The following is a 23,741-nucleotide window of genomic DNA, read 5'->3' on the forward strand; positions in this document are numbered from 1 at the left end:
AGAAAAAGTTCAAACACTCTGATATTTAGTTGGACCGCTTTTAGCTTTGATTACGGCACGCATTCGCTGTGGCATTTTTTCGATAAGCTTCTGCAATGTCACAAGATTTATTTCCATCCAGTGTTGAATTAATTTTTCACCAAGATCTTGCATTGATGAAGGTAGAGTCTGACCGCTGCGCAAAGCCTTCTCCAGCACATCTCAAAGATTCTCAATGGGGTTAAGGTCTGGACTGTGGTGGCCAATCCATGTGTGAGAATGATGTCTCATGCTCCCTGAACCACTCTTTCACAATTTGAGCCCGATAATTCCTGGCATTGTCATCTTGGAATTTGCCCGTGCCATCAGGGAAGAACAAACCCATTGATAGAATAACCTGGTCATTCAGTATGTTCAGGTAGTCGGCTGACCTCATTTTTGGAGCACATACTGTTGCTGAGCCTAGACCTGACCAACTTCAGCAACCCCAGATCATAGCACTGCCCCCACAGGCTTGTACAGTAGGCACTAGGCATGATGGGTGCATCACTTCATCTGCCTCTCTTCTTACCCTGATGCGCCCATCACTCTGGAACAGGGTAAATCTGGACTCATCAGACCACATGACCTTCTTCCATTGCTCCAGAGTCCAATCTTTATGCTCCCTAGCAAATTGAAGCCCTTTTTTCTGATTTTCCTCACTGATTAGTAGTTTTCTTACAGCTACACAGCTGATCAGTCCCAATCTCTTGAGTTCCCTTCGCATTGTGCGTGTGGAAATGCTCTTACTTTCACTATTAAACATAGCCCTGAGTTCTACTGTTGTTTTTCTTAGATTTTATTTCACCAAACGTTTAAGTGATCGCCGATCACAATCATTCAGGATTTTTTCCCCCGCCACATTTCTTCCTCGAATGCGATGGGTCCCCAGTTTTTAATAATGCGTTGGACAGTTCTTAACCCAATTTTAGTAGTTTCTGCAATCTTCTTAGATGTTTTCTCTGCTTGATGCATGCCAATGATTTGACCCTTCTCAAACAGACTAACATCTTTTCCACAACCACGAGATGTGTCTTTCGACATGGTTGTTTAAGAAATGAGAAGCAACTCATTGCACCAGTTGGGGTTAAATACCTTATTGCCAGCTGAAAGATAATCGCCAATGCAGTAATTATCCAATAGGAGGCTCATAACTATTTGCTTAGTTGAATCCAGGTGGCAACTTTTTTTTTTGGACAGGCAGTGCAATAGAACTGGTCATATCAGTGCTCATATAATAGAACTGGTCATATCAGTGTTCATATAATAGAACTGGCCATATCAGTGCTCATATAATAGAACTGGTCATATCAGTGCTCATATAATAGTGCTGGTCATATCAGTGCTCATATAATTGAACTGGCCATATCAGTGCTCATATAGTAGAACTGGTCATATCAGTGCTCATATAATAGAACTGGTCATATCAATGCTCATATAATAGAACTGGCCATATCAGTGCTCATATAATAGAACTGACCATATCAGTGCTCATATAATAGAACTGGCCATATCAGTGCTCATATAATAGAACTGGCCATATCAGTGCTCATATAATAGAACTGGCCATATCAGTGCTCATATAATAGAACTGGCCATATCAGTGCTCATATAATAGAACTGGCCATATCAGTGCTCATATAATAGAACTGGCCATATCAGTGCTCATATAATAGAACTGGCCATATCAGTGCTCATATAAAAGAACTGGTCATATCAGTGCTCATATAATAGAACTTTGCAGTGTCCATATAGTAGTGCCTGTCATAAACTTTATCATTTAACATCGCTAACCATGTCGGCAGCACCCTTTTAAGGGTTCCTGCACACGGTGTGGATTACGCGCAGTTCTTCAGCCCAGTGAAAATCAACCCACTGAAATTTGCAGCGTGTAAATTGTTGTGGATTTTACATTTTCCAATGGAAACTGCATAAAACACATCAAAATCGTGATAAATAGTGTGGATTGATGTACAGTACAGACCAAAAGTTTGGACACACCTTCTCATTCAAAGAGTTTTCTTTATTTTCATGACTATGAAAATTGTAGATTCACACTGAAGGCATCAAAACTATGAATTAACACCTGTGGAATTATATACATAACAAAAAAGTGTGAAACAACTGAAAATATGTCATATTCTAGGTTCTTCAAAGTAGCCACCTTTTGCTTTGATTACTGCTTTGCACACTCTTGGCATTCTTTTGATGAGCTTCAAGAGGTAGTCACCTGAAATGGTTTTCACTTCACAAGTGTGCCCTGTCAGGTTTAATAAGTGGGATTTCTTGCCTTATAAATGGGGTTGGGACCATCAGTTGAGTTGTGGAGAAGTCAGGTCTACTAAATAGACTGTTAGAATTTGTATTATGGCAACAAAAAAAAAGCAGCTAAGTAAAGAAAAACGAGTGGCCATCATTACTTTAAGAAATGAAGGTCAGTCAGTCCGAAAATTTGGGAAAACTTTAAAAGTGTCCCCAAGTGCAGTCACAAAAACCATTAAGCGCTACAAAGAAACTGGCTCACATATGAACCGCCCCAGGAAAGGAAGACCAAGAGTCACCTCTGCTGCAGAGGATAAGTTCATCCGAGTCACCAGCCTCAGAAATCGCAGGTTAACAGCAGCGCAGATTAGAGACTAGGTCAATGCCACACAGAGTTCTATCAGCAGACACATCTCTAGAGCAACTGTTAAGAGGAGACTGTGAATCAGTCCTTCATGGTAGAATATCTGTTAGGAAGCACTGCTAAGGACAGGCAACAAGCAGAAGAGACTTGTTTGGGCTACAGAACACAAGGAATGGACATTAGACCAGTGGAAATCTGTGCTTTGGTCTGATGAGTCCAAATTTGAGATCTTAGGTTCCAACCACGTGTCTTTGTGCGACGCAGAAAAGGTGAACGGATGGACTCTACATGCCTGGTTCCCACCGTGAAGCATGGAGGAGGAGGTGTGATGGTGTGGGGGTGCTTTGCTGGTGACACTGTTGGGGATTTATTCAAAATTGAAGGCATACTGAACCAGCATGGCTACCACAGCATCTTGCAGAGGCATGCTATTCCATCCGGTTTGCGTTTAGTTGGGCCATCGTTTATTTTTCAACAGGACAATGACCCCAAACACACCTCCAGGCTGTGTAAGGGCTATTTGACCATGAAGGAGAGTGATGGGGTGCTGCGCCAGATGACCTGGCCTTCACAGTCACCGGACCTGAACCCAATCGAGATGGTTTGGGGTGAGCTGGACCACAGAGTGAAGGAAAAAGGGCCAACAAGTGCTAAGCATCTCTGGGAACTCCTTCAAGACTGTTGGAAGACCATTTCAGGTGACTACCTCTTGAAGCTCATCAAGAGAATGCCAAGAGTGTGCAAAGCAGTAATCAAAGCAAAAGGTGGCTACTTTGAAGAACCTAGAATATGACATTTTCAGTTGTTTCACACTTTTTTGTTATGTATATAATTCCACATGCGTTAATTCATAGTTTTGATGCCTTCAGTGTGAATCTACAATTTTCTTAGTCATGAAAATAAAGAAAACTCTTTGAATGAGAAGGTGTGTCCAAACTTTTGGTCTGTACTGTACGTTTTTTTGGTGAGGTTTTGGTGCAGATTTCTTGCAGCTTTTCTGCACACAAATGTGCACCGTGTGGAGGCACCATAACACTGCCTACCTGTCACGGAAGGTGTACAGAAAACTAGAAGACACAAATGAAGATCCGACTGACTTGATTCAAAACTAAGGAACAGGAGGGTAAGCCCTGTAAGAGCCCTAGCTCTCTCCCTTACTGCTCAGCCTATGCCAGGCATGTCCAAAGTGCGGCCCTCCAGCTGTTGCAAAACTTCAACTCCCAGCATGCCCTAATAGCTGTAAGCTATCCAGGCATGCTGGGAGTTGTAGTTTTGCAACAGCTGGAGGGCCGCACTTTGGACATGCCTGGCCTATGCAAAAATCTCAATGGTAGAAAATTGCATATCCTCGTTCCTCAACTGTATGCACCAGAACACCCTATAATAGTGAGGGGACACGACCACCGGCTCCCTACACTTAATACGGAGGGAGTCAGGGTCACCTAGGATCAAGCCCACAGGCAAACAGAAATAAAGAAAACAGACTTATCTTGTGAATGCAGTAGTAACAGCTTCTAGCATCAGCACAATCCAGGAAGTTGTATAAACCGCAAAGTGATGCAGTATGGGAAGGGATTTAAAGGGATGCAATCAGTGCAACTACATGACAGCTAAGAGAGGCTAACGAGATGAGAAAACAAAAGCAAAACAAAAGGAACCTCAAGTAGGAGGTTCTGAAGAACATCTGTCAGAGCTTCTCAGATGTCTGGTGGTGACAGTACCCCTCCTTCTACGAGTGGACTCCGGACACTCAGAGCCCACCTTCTCAGGATGGGACCTATGGAAAGCCTTGATGAGACGAGTGGCCTTAATGTCCGTCACTAGGACCCACATCCTCTCCTCAGGACCATAACCCTCCCAATGAACGAGGTACTGGAGAGAACCGCGGACAACACGAGAATCCACAATCCTAGAGACCTGAAATTCAAGATTACCATCAACCACAATCGGAGGAGGAGGCAAAGACGATGGTACAATAAGTTGGACATAAGGTTTTAATAAGGACTTATGAAAAACATTATGGATCTTCCAAGTCTCAGGAAGATCAAGACGGTAGGCAACAGGATTGATGACGGACAAGATTTTGTAAGGCCCAATAAACTTAGGACCCAACTTCCAGGAGGGAACCTTCAATTTGATATTCTTAGTAGACAACCACACCAGATCACCAACATTCAGGTCCGGACCAGGCACACGTCTCTTATCCTCCACACGCTTATATCTCTCACTCATGCTCTTTAAATTATCCTGAATCTTTTGCCAAATAGATGACAAAGACGAGGAGAATCTGTCCTCATCAGGTAAACCAGAAGACCCCTCTCCAGAGAATGTCCTAAACTGCGGATGAAACCCATATGCACCAAAAAATGGTGACTTATCAGAGGACTCCTGACGACGGTTATTTAAAGCAAACTCAGCAAGGGACAAAAAAGAACACCAATCCTCCTGATTCTCCACCACAAAACAGCGCAGATATGTCTCCATATTCTGATTGACGCGCTCTGTCTGGCCATTCGACTGCAGGTGGAAAGCAGAAGAGAATGACAACCGAACCCCCAAGCGAGAATAGAAAGCCTTCCAGAATCTGGAAACAAACTGCGTGCCCCTATCAGAGACTATGTCTGAAGGAATACCATGCAATTTCACAATGTGATCAATAAATGCCTGTGCCAGCGTCTTAGCATTGGGCAAGCCAGGAAAAGGAATGAAATGCACCATTTTGCTAAAACGGTCCACCACTACCAGAATCACAGTCTTCCCCGAGGAACGAGGCAGGTCCGTAATGAAGTCCATGGACAGATGTGTCCAAGGACGGGAAGGAATGGGTAACGGAAGAAGAGGACCTGATGGCCGTGAATGAGGGACTTTGGCACAAGCGCAGGTCTCGCAGGCTGCCACAAAACCCTCAACCGACTTACGAAGCGCCGGCCACCAGAATCTCCGAGCGATGAGATCCACTGTGGCTCTTGCCCCCGGGTGCCCAGCAAGGACAGTATCGTGGTGCTCCTTAAAAATCTTGTGTCTTAAAGCGAGAGGTACAAACAACCTCCCAGGAGGACAAAGATCAGGAGCCTCTGACTGGGCTACCTGAACCTCTGCCTCCAATTCAGGATAAAGAGCAGAGACCACCACACCTTCAGCCAAAATGGGACCCGGGTCTTTAAAATTCCCACCTCCCGGAAAATAACGTGACAGGGCATCCGCCTTCACATTCTTAACCCCAGGGCGGAACGTGACAACAAAATTAAACCTTGAAAAGAACAAAGACCATCTGGCCTGTCTCGGGTTCAGACGCTTGGCTGACTCCAAGTAGGCCAGATTCTTATGGTCAGTAAACACGGTAATAGGGTGTCTGGCTCCCTCTAGCCAATGGCGCCATTCCTCAAAATCTAACTTGATGGCCAACAACTCCCTATCTCCCACATCATAAGTTCTCTCTGCGGAGGAGAGTTTCTTCGAGAAAAAGGCACACGGTCGCCATTTGGCAGGAGAGGGATCCTGAGACAAGACCGCACCCACACCCACCTCAGAAGCGTCCACCTCAACTATGAAGGGCAGAGAGATATCAGGTTGTACCAAGATGGGAGCGGAAGCAAAACTCTCCTTGATACTAGAAAAGGCCTTACGTGCCTCTACCGACCAGGAGGAAAAATCTACCCCCTTTCTAGTCATATCAGTGAGTGGTTTAACAGAGGAATAATTCAAAATAAACTTCCTGTAATAATTGGCAAAACCCCAAAAACGCATCAGCGCCTTCTGATTCTCAGGAAGCTCCCACTCAAGCACAGCGCGGACCTTCTCGGGGTCCATGCGAAAACCAGAAGCGGAGAGAAGAAACCCCAGAAATTGAATTTCTGGAACCACAAACACACATTTTTCCAGTTTAGCGTACAATTTATTCTCCCGCAGGATGAGCAAGACCTGACGTAGGTGGTCCTTATGAGTTTTGAAATCAGGAGAAAAAAATCTAAATGTCATCTAGATACACTAATACAAATTTCCCCATTAAATGATAAAAAATGCTGTTCACAAAATGCTGAAAGACGGCTGGAGCATTCATCAAACCAAAAGGCATAACCAAATTCTCAAAATGGCCCTCAGGGGTATTGAAGGCCGTCTTCCATTCGTCTCCTTCTCTGACCCTGACCAGGTTGTATGCCCCTCTTAGATCCAACTTGGAAAAAACTTTAGCCCTAACAATCTGGTTAAACAGGTCTGGGATCAGAGGAAGCGGATAAAATCCAGACATGGTCTTAAAGAACCATCTTTTTTCTTAACAAAGAAAAAAACAGCGGCGACAGGTGACTTCGAGGGTCGTATGTGTCCCTTTCTCAGACTCTCAGAGATATAAGCATGCATAGCGACCCTTTCAGGTTGGGAGAGATTGTATAAACGAGATTTAGGCAGCTTGGCGCCTGGGGTGAGATTAATAGGGAAATCGTACTCCCTGTGAGGCGGCAAGTCCTGAACACCACTCTCAGAAAACACATCCGAAAATTCAGAGAGAAAGATGGTACAGTCTTAGTAGAAACCTCAGAAACAGATGTTGTGAGGCAATTCTCTCTGCAAAAGTCACTCCAACCATTTATTTGCCTCGCGTGCCAATCAATGGTGGGGTTATGTTTAGTGCCCCAGAGTAGCCCCAACACTAGAGGAGTAGGCAATCCGCTTAGGACGAAACATGACACATCCTCAACATGAGTATCTCTCACAATCAAACGGATATTGTGAACTATGCCCTTTAACGATGTCTGAGAAAGTGGAACGGAATCAATAGCAAAAACAGGTATATCCTTTCCCAAAGTGCATACCTGGAAACCATGAGTTATAGCAAATTGATTATCAATGAGATTGACAGCTGCTCCACTATCTACAAAAATCTCACAAAAAATGTTCTTGCTCTCTAGTGCCACCCTGGCAGGTGGCAAACGGAAAAGCTTCAATTTCCGCATCAACCTTGCCAATAGTAACAGATGGAATGTTTTTAGAGGATTTTTTCTTTTTGTTTCTTTATTACTCTCAAAAAACTGCCTGAATCTCCTAGAGGGACAAACATTTGCCAAATGATTTATACCTCCACAACAGAAACAAACCTTCCTATGAGAGCTGAATCCTCTATTGTCAGAGGCAAGCAAACCCAGCTGCATGGGATCCTGCTCAGAGGGGATTGAGAGCGACTGAGACCCCTGTGCACTGAATGAGACCGCCGCACTGTCCTTGGACTGAGTATGACAGGAAGGAGTGATCTCTCCTCTCTCTCTAAGACGCCTGTCAATACGAACGGCCCGAGACATGGCAGAGTCCAAGGATGTAGGTCTCTCATGAAAGGCAAATGTATCTTTCAATCCCTCTGAAAGACCATAGCAAAATTGACTTCGGAATGCAGCATCATTCCAACCAGTATCAGCTGCCCATCTCCGAAATTCTGAACAGTATATCTCTGCGGACTGTTTACCCTGGCATAAAAGACATAGTCTAGACTCAGCCAGAGCAATACGATCCGGATCATCATATATCTGACCCAGGGCTAAAAAAAAAATCATCCACTGAACAGAAGGGCCATGTCCCCAACGGCAGCGAAAAGGCCCAGCACCGAGCGTTATCCCTGAGCAGCGAGATGATGATCCCCACCCTCTGCTCCTCATCACCAGAGGAATGGGGAAGTAGGCGAAAATGGAGTTTGCAAGCCTCTCTAAAACGAACAAAATTCTCACTACCCCCGGAGAACGTATCTGGGAGCGAGATCTTAGGCTCAGAACAAACTCCATGAACGCAAGCTGAATCGGTCACCTGAAACTGAGAAACAGTTTTACGGAGATCTGCTACCTCCAATGAAAGACCCTGCATGTGTTCAGTCAAAAGTGAAACCGGATCCATGCTTGAGACGGTTTTGGCGGTTTATAATGTCACGGAAGGTGTACAGAAAACTAGAAGACACAAATGAAGATCCGACTGACTTGATCCAAAACTAAGGAACAGGAGGGTAAGCCCTGTAAGAGCCCTAGCTCTCTCCCTTACTGCTCAGCCTATGCAGAAATCTCAATGGTAGAAAATTGCGTATCCTCGTTCCTCGACTGTATGCACCTGAACACCCTATAATAGTGAGAGGACACGACCACGGCTCCCTACACTTAATACGGAGGGAGTCAGGGTCACCTAGGATCAAGCCCACAGGCAAACAGAAATGAAGAAAACAGACTTATCTTGTGGATGCATTAGTAACAGCTTCTAGCATCAGCACACTCCAGGAAGTTGAATAAACCGCAAAGTGATGCAGTATGGGAAGGGATTTAAAGGGATGCAATCAGTGCAACTACATGACAGCTAAGAGAGGCTAACGAGATGAGAAAACAAAAGCAAAACAAAAGGAACCTCAAGTAGGAGGTTCTCAGATGTCTGGTGGTGACACTACCCGAATAACCTGAGTCTTTTCTAAGAAATGTCATTGTCAACATAACCAAAGGCTTCAGAGAGCTTTGTGCATTCGATCCTTTGGTTAAATAGGCTGATGCACAACAAGAAGCTTTGGACACTTTCACTCAGTCACACTAAAGATTTTACAGTAAATACCTGAATGCTCTTGAGAAGGAGTTTTGGATGTTGCTAAAGAAGATCTGCTCTCTTCAATAATTCATTGTCTCACAGTGGAAGTTTGAGAAGAGTTTATCTAGAATAGAGGGGTTACACTAAGAAGAGTCTGAGAGAAGCAAATAAATAATGAGAATACGTTCACACATTGCCTCCAGCACAGAGAAGACCACCATAGACCTAGCTCGGGTCTCAAAACATGGGTCTTATAAGCCATTTTTATGTCCAACTTCCATTAGGGCATTCTTCTTACAATTTTCAGGCCAACATTAAGAGTTATCACATTATTATTAACAAGGATTGTGTTGTCTCGAACGCCATTACCGTCTTCAATAAGTTTGACTGTCTTGTCTGGGTATGACCTAGCTGCAATCCTGCATCATGGGGGCAGCAACAGATGTCACACCATGAAATCTTTTCTAGTACAGCAAGATTATGTGAAAACCTTTTGGTACATCAAAAGTAAGTTTTGCTGTGTATTCTGACATTATTAAAGGTCCTTTTGCATGGACTGATATTATAAGCAATTATCTGGAATGATCCATTCTTTCCTGATAATTGCTTGATCATCAGGGAGAAGTGAGCGTCAGTTACATGCAGCAATCACCTCCACTGTATGAGGACTAGCAATCACTACTGCAATTGCTTGTCCCTATACAGAGCAGATCCCTGTCTACATGGAGCGATCTACTGAGACTGTCACCCAATGAATGAGCACCTTTACACAGAGCAATTATCAGCAATGAGCATTTCTACAAATACTAATCCCCATTTATTTGTCCATGTGAAATGACATAACAATCATGTTTTTTTTAAATGTTGTTTTCCTTCATTTATTTCCCCAGGTGTGAGGAATCGCTCGTATGGCTCGTCAATGCCACTAATGGGTAGTGGTGAACCATTACTTATGAGCGGTCATAGTATGTCTCAGCAAGCAGTGTGTGAGTAGTGTTACTTCTTTAAACTTTTTGGGAATGAAAGTTACTTCTGTGCCTTCTAGAATGACCCGCCCACATGACATGTACAGACATCCCAACCTGCAAAAACTAATTTCAGGGAGATGCACTTCTCATTTCCGGGAGGCTTTCTTTTAACCTGTAGACTCATTCGATTCTTAGACTCCCTGTACTGTGTGACTCAGTGCTGCTAGTGCTTGCGTCAGCTTTGATTGGTTGCAGGCCGGGGTGGGCGGGGAGGGGCGGGGCTGGCTTCCACTCTTGGATCAGAATACGCTCCTCCCTGCTGCCAGCGTCTCTCTGCTCTGCTATCTGACTGAGCTGTTCAAACGGATCAGCTCAGTCAGAGGAATCGACTCCTCCGGTTCAGTAAACTGAATAGATTCAAAAGAATGATTCGTTCATGAACTGGACATCACTAGTATCCGGGACATATTGTTTCACATGCTGGCGTCAGGGAGCCGCTATCTAATAGCGGGAGACTCCCTGAACGTCCGGGAGACTTGAGATCCCTACATGTATATATCATTTATCATTGGTATTGCGTCATGGTGTTCAGCAGAGGGATAAGGCATTGAGTGCTACATCTGCAAATCATTATCAAGACGCTGTACGGGTAGCTTGTTTTTCCCTTAGCAGCATGTCTGCTATACATTACAGACCAAAAGTTGGACACACCTTCTCATTCAAAGAGTTTTCTTTATTTTCATGACTATGAAAATTGTAGATTCACACTGAAGGTATCAAAACTATGAATTAACACCTGTGGAATTATATACATAACAAAAAAGTGTGAAACAACTGAAAATATGTCATATTCTAGGTTCTTCAAAGTAGCCACCTTTTGCTTTGATTACTGCTTTGCACACTCTTGGCATTCTCTTGATGAGCTTCAAGAGGTAGTCACCTGAAATGGTTTTCACTTCACAGGTGTGCCCTGTCAGGTTTAATAAGTGGGATTTCTTACCTTATAAATGGGGCTGGGACCATCAGTTGCGTTGTGGAGAAGTCAGGTAGATACACAGCTGATAGTCCTACTGAATAGACTGTTAGAATTTGTATTATGGCAAGAAAAAAAAGCAGCTAAGTAAAGAAAAATGAGTGGCCATCATTACTTTAAGAAATGGAGGTCAGTCAGTCTGAAAAATTTGGAAAACTTTGAAAGTGTCCCCAAGTCCAGTCACAAAAACCATCAAGCACTACAAAGAAACTGGCTCACATGCGGACCGCCCCAGGAAAGGAAGACCAAGAGTCACCTCTGCTGCGAAGGATAAGTTCATCCGAGTCACCAGCCTTAGAAATCACAAGTTAACAGCAGCTCAGATTAGAGACCAGGTCAATGCCACACAGAGTTCTAGCAGCAGACACATCTCTAGAACAACTGTTAAGAGGAGACTGTGTGAATCAGTCCTTCATGGTAGAATATCTGCTAGGAAACCACTGCTAAGGACAGGCAACAAGCAGAAGAGACTTGTTTGGGCTAAAGAACACAAGGAATGAACATTACACCAGTGGAATGAGTCCAAATTTGACATCTTTGGTTCCAACCACCGTGTCTTTGTGTGACGCAAAAAAGGTGAACGGATGGACTCTACATGCCTGGTTCCCACCGTGAAGCATGGAGGAGGAGGTGTGATGGTGTGGGGGTGCGTTGCTGGTGACACTGTTGGGGATTTATTCAAAATTGAAGGCATACTGAACCAGCATGGCTACCACAGCATCTTGCAGCGGCATGCTATTCCATCCGGTTTGCGTTTAGTTGGACCATCATTTATTTTTCAACAGGACAATGACCCCAAACACACCTCCAGGCTGTGTAAAGGCTATTTGACCATGAAGTAGAGTGATGGGGTGCTGCGCCAGATGACCTGGCCTCCACAGTCACCGGACCTGAACCCAATCGAGATGGTTTGGGGTGAGCTGGACCGCAGAGTGAAGGCAAAAGGGCCAACAAGTGCTAAGCATCTCTGGGAACTCCTTCAAGACTGTTGGAAGACAATTTCAGGTGACTACCTCTTGAAGCTCATCAAGAGAATGCCAAGAGTGTACAAAGCAGTAATCAAAGCAAAAAGTGGCTACTTTGAAGAACCTAGAATATGACATATTTTCAGTTGTTTCACACTTTTTTGTTATGTATATAATTCCACATGTGTTAATTCATAGTTTTGATGCCTTCAGTGTGAATCTACAATTTTCATAGTCATGAAAATAAAGAAAACTCTTTGAATGAGAAGGTGTGTCCAAACTTTTGGTCTGTACTGTATATATATATATATATATATATATATATTATACATATACGGGGTGGATTGACAACTCATGGGGACCCCTGACAATAGGAGATTATGGGGACCCGGTGTCCCCGCCCACCCTTAAGCCACACCCACACACAGCCACACCCACATATCGCACAGCCCACATCACCTACAATTGGTACAGAATTTCTCTTCACTATGTTTTTAGGGAATTTTGCCAACAGGGCGAACAATACAAAAGCCCCCCCCCCCCCCCCCCCCCCAATCACGTTTAAAGTGACCTTACTTTCTAATGAAGAGAATAAAACACATTTTAAAAGAATCAGTTACCCAAGGTAAACCCAGTGACTTACAGGAGACGTCTCCACAGATTTCAGTTTGTTCACTTTCCTTTTCTTTTGAATTTGTTTCCAGAAGCTCATGCGCAGACGTCTTCGGCCAGGGGCGCAGCGCCCTCTGTCACATAAAAAGACACCAGTATTAATATATGACACAGGGTAGAGGAGGTCTGTTACAGATTTTGCATTAGGGACCAGGGAATTTAGCTGATACCTTTGACTTTGGCTTGTTGTTTCTGCAGTCCACCCCAACCCTCTATAGCAAATAACCCCCTATATAGCTGCCCCCTTTAACACTGCTACCCTGTAGTGTCCACCAATACTATGCCCCGTGCTGCCCCATGTGCCTACATTAGTTTACTTTCAAACTGCTGAGAACATGATAACATAATAAGTTGTGAAACTTTTTTGATCCCACCACTCACAAAATTGCAGTGGTCTCATGTCTCAGTGGAGGGGGACATAGAAGTACATAGACCAGGATACGGGAAGTAGTGGAAGAAGTGCGTCAGAGATCAGAGATTGATCACTACTTTTTTTTTTTCACATTCAAATCCGTTTTCAAAAATAAATTCCACACGGCTAGATAAACCCTACTTAACACATGAGCCCAAATGAGATCCGCAAATAATGCAGACCTCCAGACCAGATCTCAAAATTAATCCAGATCAGCCCCCAAATTCATACAGACCCCAAATCGGCGCCAATTCCATTCAGACCCGAGAACAACCTCCAAATTCATACAGATCAGCCCCCAAATTTATATAGGCCTCAAATTTATCCAGACCCCTGTCACCCCTAGAACATCCACCTCACTCCCTAGTAAACTAAATGCAGCCCTCAGAGTAGAAAATATATATATATATATATATATATATATATATATATATATACAGTGTATACTCCCCTCTCTGCTTCTCCTCCTCTTAGTTTAGCGATGTGTCCTGGCGCCAGTGCTGCACTATGTCCTGACATCACACAGCGCCAGGCCATTTGCGCAACAGTATTGCCGCCACAGTATCTACCCACATACATTGAGAACCCCCATCCTTCACAGTATCTCCCCTCATACACTAAGCACCCCCATCATCCACAGTATCTCCCCTCATACACTGAGCACCCCCATCCTCCACAGTATCTCCCTCATACACTGAGCACCCCCATCCTCCACACAGTATATCCCCTCATACACTAAGCACCTTCATCATCCACAGTATCTCCCCTCATGTACTGTGCACCCCCATCCTCCACACCATCTCCCCTCATACACTGAGCACCCCCATCCTCCACACAGTATCTCCCCTCATACACTGAGCACCCCCATCCTCCACAGTATCTCCCTCATACACTGAGCACCCCCATCCTCCACACAGTATATCCCCTCATACACTAAGCACCTCCATCCTCCACAGCATCTCCCCTCATGTACTGAGCACCCCCATCCTCCACAGGATTTCCTCTCATATACTGAGCCCCCCAGCATCTCCCCTCATGTACTTAGCACCCCCCTGCCCCAGCATCCTCCCCTCATATATTGAGCACCCCCCCCAGCATCTCCCCTCATATACTGAGCACCCCCCCTGCCCCAGCATCTCCCCTCATATAGTGAGCACCCCCCCAGCATCTCCTCACATCAACTGAGCACCCCCCCCCCCAGGATATCCCCTCATGTACTCAGCACCCCCCTGCCCCAGCATCTCCCCTCATGTAATCAGCACCCCCCTGCCCCAGCATCTCCCCTCATATATTGAGCACCCCCCTGCCCCAGCATCTCCCCTCATATAGTGAGCACCCCCCAGCGTCTCCCCTCATATAGTGAGCACCCCCTTCCCCCCCAGTATCTCCCCTCATACACTGATCATCCCTCATGCACAGGCTCCAGCACATGTACATTATGGTTTGTACTCACTGTGAAGAAAGTTCCTCACAGGTCAGAGCTGCCTAAATCCCCCCTTCCTTCAGCCTCCTCCATGCGGTGGCAGCCCTGGCCCGGCTCTAGAAACGGCCCTGCTGGCAACCAATTTAAGGTACCAGGAGCTTCTCACGGGACCCCTAGTGGCCACGGGCCCTCGGTCCATGCCCGAGTGCCCGATTGGTCAGTCCGACCTTGTATATATATGTAATCAATCCTATTTTTTGCTTTATAAGACACACCCCAGATTTTAGAGGAGGAAAATAAGAAAAAATATATTTTTCATCAAACCTCAGATCAGATCCTCAGATCAGACCCCCATAAATATCAGGACATCACATCAGACCCCCATATCAGGACATCATATCTGACCCCCATATCAGCCTTCTATGTGAGACCCCCCATCAGACCTCAAATTATACCTTTGTTTCTGACCCCCATCAGACCCCAGATCAGAATAAAATAAAAAACTCCTCTTACCTCTCCTGCGCCGCAGCTCCTCTTCATCTCCAGCAGAGAGGGTGAGTACCGGAAGCACCTGCAGCGCTTCTTCCCCACTCCCGGCACCTAATGCATACTAGTGAGTGTTTCCATAATGGAAGCGCTCACTAGTATTCACTTTATAAAACACACGGCCATTTTCCCCCCACTTTGGGGGGGGGGGGAGGTGTTTTATAAATATATATTTAGCCGTATTCCCATCATCACCAGGCAGGAGTGCACCCATCCTTTCTGCAACCTGAAGAGAACAGTAAATTGACAACCCCCACACACTATAGAGTGGACATTGGGCAACATGGTGCCTTGCAGCGCTCAGGTCCTAGGTTCGAATCTGCATGGAGTTTGTATGTTCTCCCCGTGTTTGTATGGGTTTCCTCCGGTTACTCCGATTTCCTCCCACACTCCAAAAACATACTGATAGGGAACTTAGATTGTGAGGCCCATTGGGGGTTCAGAACATCCACAGATAGGGTTATAAAAATCCTGATTACATGCTGTGTAAAATGTGCAGTGTACTTGCATGCAGATAATTTAGATCCCTTCCTACCTGCACTCACAATATTAAACTCATCCATAAGTGTGCGCTGGAAGAAACAAGAATCAGAACCAAGCACATAAATCGGGCACCAGAACAAAGCTTGTTACATCAATGCAGAACCAGAACAGAGCACAATACAGCACATGTTATGTCAGAACCAAGTTCATATCATACATATGGCGGGTTGCTCTCAGTGGCTAATACTCAGGTTGTACCATGCCCTGGAACAATTCCAAAATCCCACCCTATGATTCTTCTTCAGGGAGAGGTGAATGGAGCAGGAGTTGTAGTATATTATCTTATTATAACAAAAAAGTATGTCTCACCTGGGAAGTGCCCCACCGCTGCGGTTTTCCCACTGTGGCTGTCCTGCAGCTATGATGCTGAGACCACCTCACGTGACTGCTGCAGCCAATCAGCTGACACAGACCTGGGCAACCCTTTTAAATATATGGATCCAGGACACTCATGACTAGTTCTTGTAATTCTCATCTGTTTTTGTTTCAGGTGGAGGTCTGGATTTAACATGTTCAGGTATGCTATAGCCTAAAGGAAATGCTGCTCATGTATTTAAAGGGCTTCTCCGAGTTCAGGGCTGAACCGGGATATAAAGCTATTCTTTATTCTTTTACTATATATGAGTGGAGCAGGGTCTAGGCTGTTTTGGAGGCAATGTAGCATAGTACCCACCTGCAAAACTGCCCACGACAGCGCTAAAGACCGTCTGTGCCGGTGACGTCACTGGGCTCACTGAAGGAAGAAGTCTCTGCTCAGCATAGTGATGTAAAGCCCGGTACGTCACCGGCAGTAAACAAAGAGACCTTGCGCTGTGTGATGCAGCACAAGGCAAGGGGGGGCAAGGAAATGTTCCTATGCGCCACTCATATATAGTAAAATAAAAACTTATACCGGGTTCAGCCCTGAACCCGGAGAACTACTTTAATTTTACTTTTAGGACTGTTATGTAAGTCTTTTGAAGAGGAATAATGGAGAAAATTTATACAGCCCAGCGCGACAGAATTCTGGCTTCAAAAAGTCGCAAAAGTGGCCGTGTTTAGCCTGCCGAGATGATTTAAGGCAGAATTATCAATTGAGCCTTTTAAAAAGAGCCAAAAAAATGTTGCGTCCCAGTAAAGGATGGGTTCACATCACGTTTTTGCCATCTGTTTAATGCATACAAAAAAATTATACATTAACGGATGCCATATAGTTCCATACAATTTAGATAACCAATGGCCAAACGCTTTCTAGGCAGTCAGCTCTCCCTTCCAACTCCCCCATATGCATGCACCCTCAAAGAGGACCTGTCACCTCTCCTGACAGTTTTAGGCTAGTTTCACACCAGCGGCAAGGAATTCCGGCAGGCTGTTCCGGCGGGTGTCGTAGTTTTATTCCGGCTGCCTCTCGACACGTTTGCAGTGATGCCGCCGGAACTCCGGCCCGCCCCCATTATAGTCAATATGGCCGGAGCGGTAGTCCGGGGCACGCGTTCACTAGTGTGAAATTAGCCATAGCAACTATTTGCATTCCCCATGTAATAACAATTATGGAGCATCTATTCTTATGACTCTATGCTGTGCCATTCCTTTATTATTCCTGCTAAACGTTTACAAATAAATTGCCAGCAATGTACAGTAAAGGTACTGCTGGGCGTTACCAGTTGCTGGTGTGTCTGACTCTGTCCAATCAGTGCTGCTGGTGTCAGACTTTGCAGAGACACCCCCCAACTGGTAACACCCATCTGTACCTTTACTGCAAGCTGCTGACAATTCATTCATAAACTTCTAGTAAAAATAACAGAGGAATGGTACAACATAGAGCAAGAATTGTTATTAAAGAGGAATTACTACAAGTAGTTACTACAGCGGACATGTCAGAGGAGGTGACTTTTCCTCTTTAACTGAAAGCCACACTGCAAAAAATCTACAAAACACCATGAGGCAGATTATACGAAGGCTGATGTTTCCTACGCCAGTGTTACAACTGTGTTAGTTTGCAACTAAATGAAAAACAATAGCAGCTATGAGGTATCAGATTGTGTTCTGCTCACAAGGAAGAGATCAGAAATTCTCCCCCCACTCACATCAGAAACATACAAGCCTCTAAAAAGCTAAAATCTGCATTAAAATTGCACAAATCAGCACTATTTATCGTGGTTTTGGTGCATCTTTGGGCAGTTTCATGTGTTTTTTGCTGCAGATTTTCAGTTTTTTTTAGCAACCCTATTGAAATCTATGAGAAAAAAAAACACTGTGTATGGGGCGGAATCTCACAATTAATATACAGCGGAGTTTAAAAATGTTAAAATCCTCATGGCAGGTCAATTCCGTTCGTAAAAGATACACAAGTGTACATAAGACTTGTCAAATTCCATCCACTTTGCTGGTACTGTATTATGCTGTGGTTTTTCCGAACAAAAATCCATGTGGAAAAAACAAGTGTAATCCACAAATTTTGTAGGTAATGCAGTAACATCAGTCATTTACAGTATGTAAGTTTCCAACCCAACTGGCCACCAGTGAGTGATAAAGTGAATGTTCCAAGAAGACTGAATAACAAATTAAAGTTTTTTTTCTTAGATTCTGATATTGATGACCTAATCAGGGCTGGCAACCAGAATTTTATTTTTTTCCGGAAAACTTATCCCAAAATCAGACAGCCAACATTTTTTACAGACAAACTGGAAAACCATAATGAATGATAAAGATTCTAAGTAATTCTTTTCTAAAGCTCCATATACTGATAAGAACTTATTACCAGCATTTACTGTGAGCTGTAAAACGATAATTAACACCAAAATAATCTAGTCAAGAACCACCAGCCTCAAAAAAAGTGCAGTGGGGAGAGGAAGTGCAGTGAAGATGGTATAAGGAATCAGGCCAGAAGTAGAAGAATAAAAGTCTGTTTTTACTTAGTGCAAAATTGAAGCTGTAGTACAGGGATGTCAAACTCGTGGCCCTCCAGCTGTTGCAAAACTACAACTCCCATCATGCCTGGGCATACTACAGCTATCAGGGAATGATGGGAGTTGTAGTTTTGCAACATCTGGAGGGCCATGAGTTTGACATCCATGCTGTAGTACATCCAACAGTAGTAGTATACAGTACAATCCCTCTCTCCAGATGATGAGGTATGGTGGCTGGCAGAGGGGCAGATCATGGCACCGCTAGTATGCTATCTTGCGGATATATCTCTCCTAAACTGGCTGGAGGTGTCCACTTGGTGAAATTACAGGCTTTTACGAGTTGGCCTGGCTTGTATGTGATCTAGCTGATGAGTGTCTCAGCTGTAGTCCCTCACCTGCAGCACTGTCAGTATAGCTATCAGTGCTGCTCAATCTGCTGACTGTAAGTGCTGTTTTAAAGATATCTATAGCAATGAACCTTGCAATCTCCCTGGAGTAGTGTTCCTCACAGATAGAGTTGGATCTCTGGACCCTGAAAGAGGACCTTTCATCCGATTTTATTAAGGGAGATATATACCTGTACTTGCGGGGTACCACCCGCTGACGCTGCCACCCTGCTTGGATTTTTTAAATATGCCTCCTATGCCCCGCTGGTTTTCTCCTGCTTAGTATGCTAATACTGAGCATCGGCGCAATGAGGAGGAGACTACAATTTTCTCTGTGGGCGTCTCCTTCTCCCTGGCTGTAGCGCTGTCCAATTACAGTGCAGAGCGTCACAGCCAGGGAGGTTTTTTCTCCTCCTCATTGCTCCGATGCTCAGTATTCGCATACTGTGCGGGGCATAGGAGGCATATTTTAAAAAATCAAGCAAAATGCAGCAAGTACAGGTACTTTATACATCTCCCTTAATAAACTCGCATGAAAGGTCCTCTTGAAGCCCTATGGAGTGGGAGCAGCTAGTCCTCCTCCCTTGCTATTCTAGCTCTCCCCTCTAGTACTGCACTACCTATAATTTTTTGCAATAAATGTAGACAATAAATAATTAGCTAAAATGATTATGATTACACATCATAAATATCATTAGAAAACACTTATTGTAATCTGCACGTCTTCTGCAGCTTCAGACCTCTTGGTACACATGGCACATTAGTCGCCACCCAGGGAGACATACTACAAGCCTGAGTCAGACTCAGGGCCTCAGAGCTGACAATTTAATACCCCAAACCATATGTAATCACCTCAGTCCATATATTATCACCATATGTAAAATGTAATGACAGTCCATTCAGGTCTCTTCAGCCTTATGGGAGCTGTGTGGACGCAGCAATCCGTGCTTACTGCTCAGGCTTTAGTTCTAGGCTAGCCAGGGCCCAGGGGCAGGAGGTGGCGGCACCCTCACAGGCAGGTAGGCGAGTTGGTAGTCACACTGCTCCTACTTCCCCCTTTGGTTGCACCGATGGTGTCCGTCACTGCTGGAGTGTGTGACAGAACTAGTAGTTCCCACTCACTGCTGCTCCGCCAATCAGTATAACACTTAGCACCGCAGTTAGGGTGGCCACATAACTCCCAAAATGAGGACATCCCACCTGAGACAGTGGGGCAGGATACTACAATACACACAATGGAAACCTTGATCTATATAACATATTGTTTTACTCCCCAAACTTGACGCCTACTTGCGATATTTAACTCCTCCTTTCTTTGCTACCGCCAAGAGTTTTCTATTTGACATTACAGGGAAGAGGTATAACCGAAATAATCCTCAACATAAAAGCTTTGTGCATTTGATCCTTTGGTTAAATGGGCTGATGCACAACAAGAAGCTTTGGACACTTTCACTCAGTCACAATAAAGATTATACAGTAAATACCTGAATGCTCTTGAGAAGGAGTTTTGGATGTTGCTGAAGAAGATCTGCTCTCTTCAATAATTCCTTGTCTCACAGTGGAAGTTTGAGAAGAGTTTATCTAGAATAGAGGGGCTACACTAAGAAGAGTCTGAGAGAAGCAAATAAATAATGAGAATACGTGCACACATTGCCCCCCGCACAGAGAAGACCACCAGAGACCTGGCTCGGGTCTCAAAACATGGGTCTTATAAGCCATTTTCATGGCCAACTTCCATTAGGGCATTCTTCTTACAATTTGCAGGCCAACATTAAGAGTTATCACATTATTATTAACAAGGATTGTGTTGTCTCGAACGCCATTACCGTCTCCAATCATTTTGACTGTCTTGTCTGGGTATGACCTAGCTGCCATCCTGCATCATGGGGGCAGCAACAGATGTCACACCATGAAACCCTTTCTAGTACAGCAAGATTATGTGAAAACCTTTTGGTACATCAAAAGTGAGGACTCATACACTGCACAGAATATGATATTGGCAACTGATTATTAGTTTCCTCTAAACAGGGATCTTCTCAGACTTCCTGTGAAATTTTGCTGTGTATTCTGACATTATTAAAGGTCCTTTTGCATGGACTGATATTATAAGCAATTATCTGGAATGATCCATTCTTTCCTGATAATTGCTTGATCATCAGGGAGATGAGAGCGGCAATTACATGCAGCAATCACCTCCACTGTATGAGGACTAGCGATCACTACTGCAATTGCTTGTCCCTATACAGAGCAGATCCCTGTCTACATGGGGCGATCTACTGAGACCATCACCCAATGAATGAGCACCTCTACACAGAGCAATTATCAGCAATGAGCATTTCTACAAATACTAATCCCCATTTATTTGTCCATGTGAAATGACATAACAATCATGTATTTTTTTCATGTTGTTTTCCTTCATTTATTTCCCCAGGTGTGAGGTATCGCTCGCATGGCTCGTCAATGCCACTAATGGGTAGTGGTGAACCATTACTTATGAGCGGTCATAGTATGCCTCAGCAAACAGTGGGTGAGTAGCGTTACTTCTTTAAACTTTTTGGGCATGAAAGTTACTTCTGTGCCTTCTAGAATGACCCGTCCACATGACATGTAAAGACATCCCAACCTGCAAAAACTAATTTCAGGGAGATGCACTTCTCATTTCCGGGAGGCTTTCTTTTAACCTGTAGACTCATTCGATTCTTAGACTCCCTGTACTGTGTGACTCAGTGCTGCTAGTGCTTGCGTCAGCTCTGATTGGTTGCAGGCCGGGGTGGGCGGGGAGGGGCGGGGCTGGCTTCCACTCTAGGATCAGATTACGCTCCTCCCTGCTGCCAGCGTCTCTCTGCTCTGCTATCTGACTGAGCTGTTCAAACGGATCAGCTCAGTCAGAGGAATCGACTCCTCCGGTTCAGTAAACTGAATAGATTCAAAAGAATGATTCGTTCATGAACTGGACACAGGGCCGGACTGGCCTACCGGGATACCGGGAAATTTCCCGGTGGGCCGCTTTAAGATGTGTCTGCACCTCTCTCGGCGGCCGGCAGGCCGAATCTGAAAGCTCTGTAGTGGTGGCCGGTGGGTGGAGCTGAGCAGGCCGGCGGCCGGCCTCCGTGGGAGCGGCACTGCTCCCTCCGACCACCTGGTGTCACTGTGAGCAGCAGCCCGTGATCCTCCTGGCTGGCTGTCCTGTGTGTGGCCGCCCCTCTCTTCCTGCAAGTGGCCTCACCTCCAGATTCAATATGCCAGAAGCAGAGCCCAACCCCTGTGTCTGCCGCCCGCCGTCATGACCGATGCAAACAGCCCTGAGAGGACTTGAGGAGCCGCAAATACTGGGGGTAAGAAGGGCCAGGCTGTGCCTACATGCGACTGTGCAGGCTGTCAGGGTTATGTAGTGTAAATTATTTACATACAGTCTTGTAAATTATAAGAAATGTATGTACACTAATATACACTACATAACCCTGACAGCCTGCACAGTCACATGTGGGCACATCCCTGGCATCCAATATATATCACAGAGAGCTATACTGTGCAGTATAGCTTATAATGCACAGTATAGCTCTCTGTGATATGTATTGGATGCCAGGGCTGTGCCCACATGTTACTGTGCAGGCTGTCAGGGTTATGTAGTGTATACTATTAGTTTACATACAGTCTCCAGTTTATAGTAATCTCCAGGAGTGGCATCGGCTGGGCAAATCAGCTTCTAGGATCTGGGCTCCATGGGCACTCTGTACCCTCACATGCTTCTTTATGCATTACAGCAAGGAGATTGGGGCAGTTGACAGCAGGGCTCTGGCTGGAGGTAGCACTTTGTGAAAGGTTGTCAGGGGCTGGGAGTGGAGAACATCTTGGTGTGTAACCTGGTGTCACTGTGCTGTACAAAGGACCTGCTGGGCATGGTGCCTCCACTGAGGGCAGGGAATCAGATTGACTGAGCAGGGCTTGTACTTTGGAGGAGAATATGTGGCTTCATGTGACAGAGCAGAGGAATCGCACAGAAGAGTGTGTGGATGAGGATACGTCGTGTCTCCAGGAGCTCTGCCGCTGACAACTCCAAGTGACAGACACTGCTGGACCCCCTGGCACCCTGCACACATTATAAATGCACAGTATAGCTTTCCCTGATATGTATTTGATGTCAGGGCCATGCCCACATGTGGCGAGTGGCGGTGCATTATACACAGCAGCACGGTGTCCGGTACTCACAAAGACGTGGTAGACAAATGACCAGCCCTGGGGTCTCTCCAGCACGTTGCACAGGTAGTTATGCAGCCTCCGGTACTTCACGTTCCTCCGGCAGCTCTGGCTGCTGTTGTACGACAGCGGCTTCCCCAATAAGCTCATGCGAGCTCCCTGCTTCCCCCGGCGGCTCTCCTGCAAGCCCCCTCCTGGTCCCACACCGCTGCCCCTGCCAGTGTCACCGGTGCCCAGGAGAAGCAGCCCGTCCCCTCTACTGGAGTTCAACAGCACCCTGTTGCCCCGACTCCACATCTTTCGTGCCGTAGTAACGGTCCCTGCCCCTGCCTTTACCTCCAGAGCTGCTTTTTATCCAGAGCCCAGAGCCTCCCACATCACCTCCCACGCAACTATGGTTGCGGGACATGGCATCACCGGCGTGGGCACAGAGGGCTCTGGGTGCATGCACAGAGCAGACCTGGGGACAGGGTGGCAGTGCTTCCTGGCTTCAGACTGTCAGATCTGATCACAAGTTGGCA

Source organism: Bufo gargarizans, chromosome 1 (genome assembly GCF_014858855.1).
Source record: "Bufo gargarizans isolate SCDJY-AF-19 chromosome 1, ASM1485885v1, whole genome shotgun sequence".
Lineage (NCBI taxonomy): Eukaryota > Metazoa > Chordata > Amphibia > Anura > Bufonidae > Bufo > Bufo gargarizans.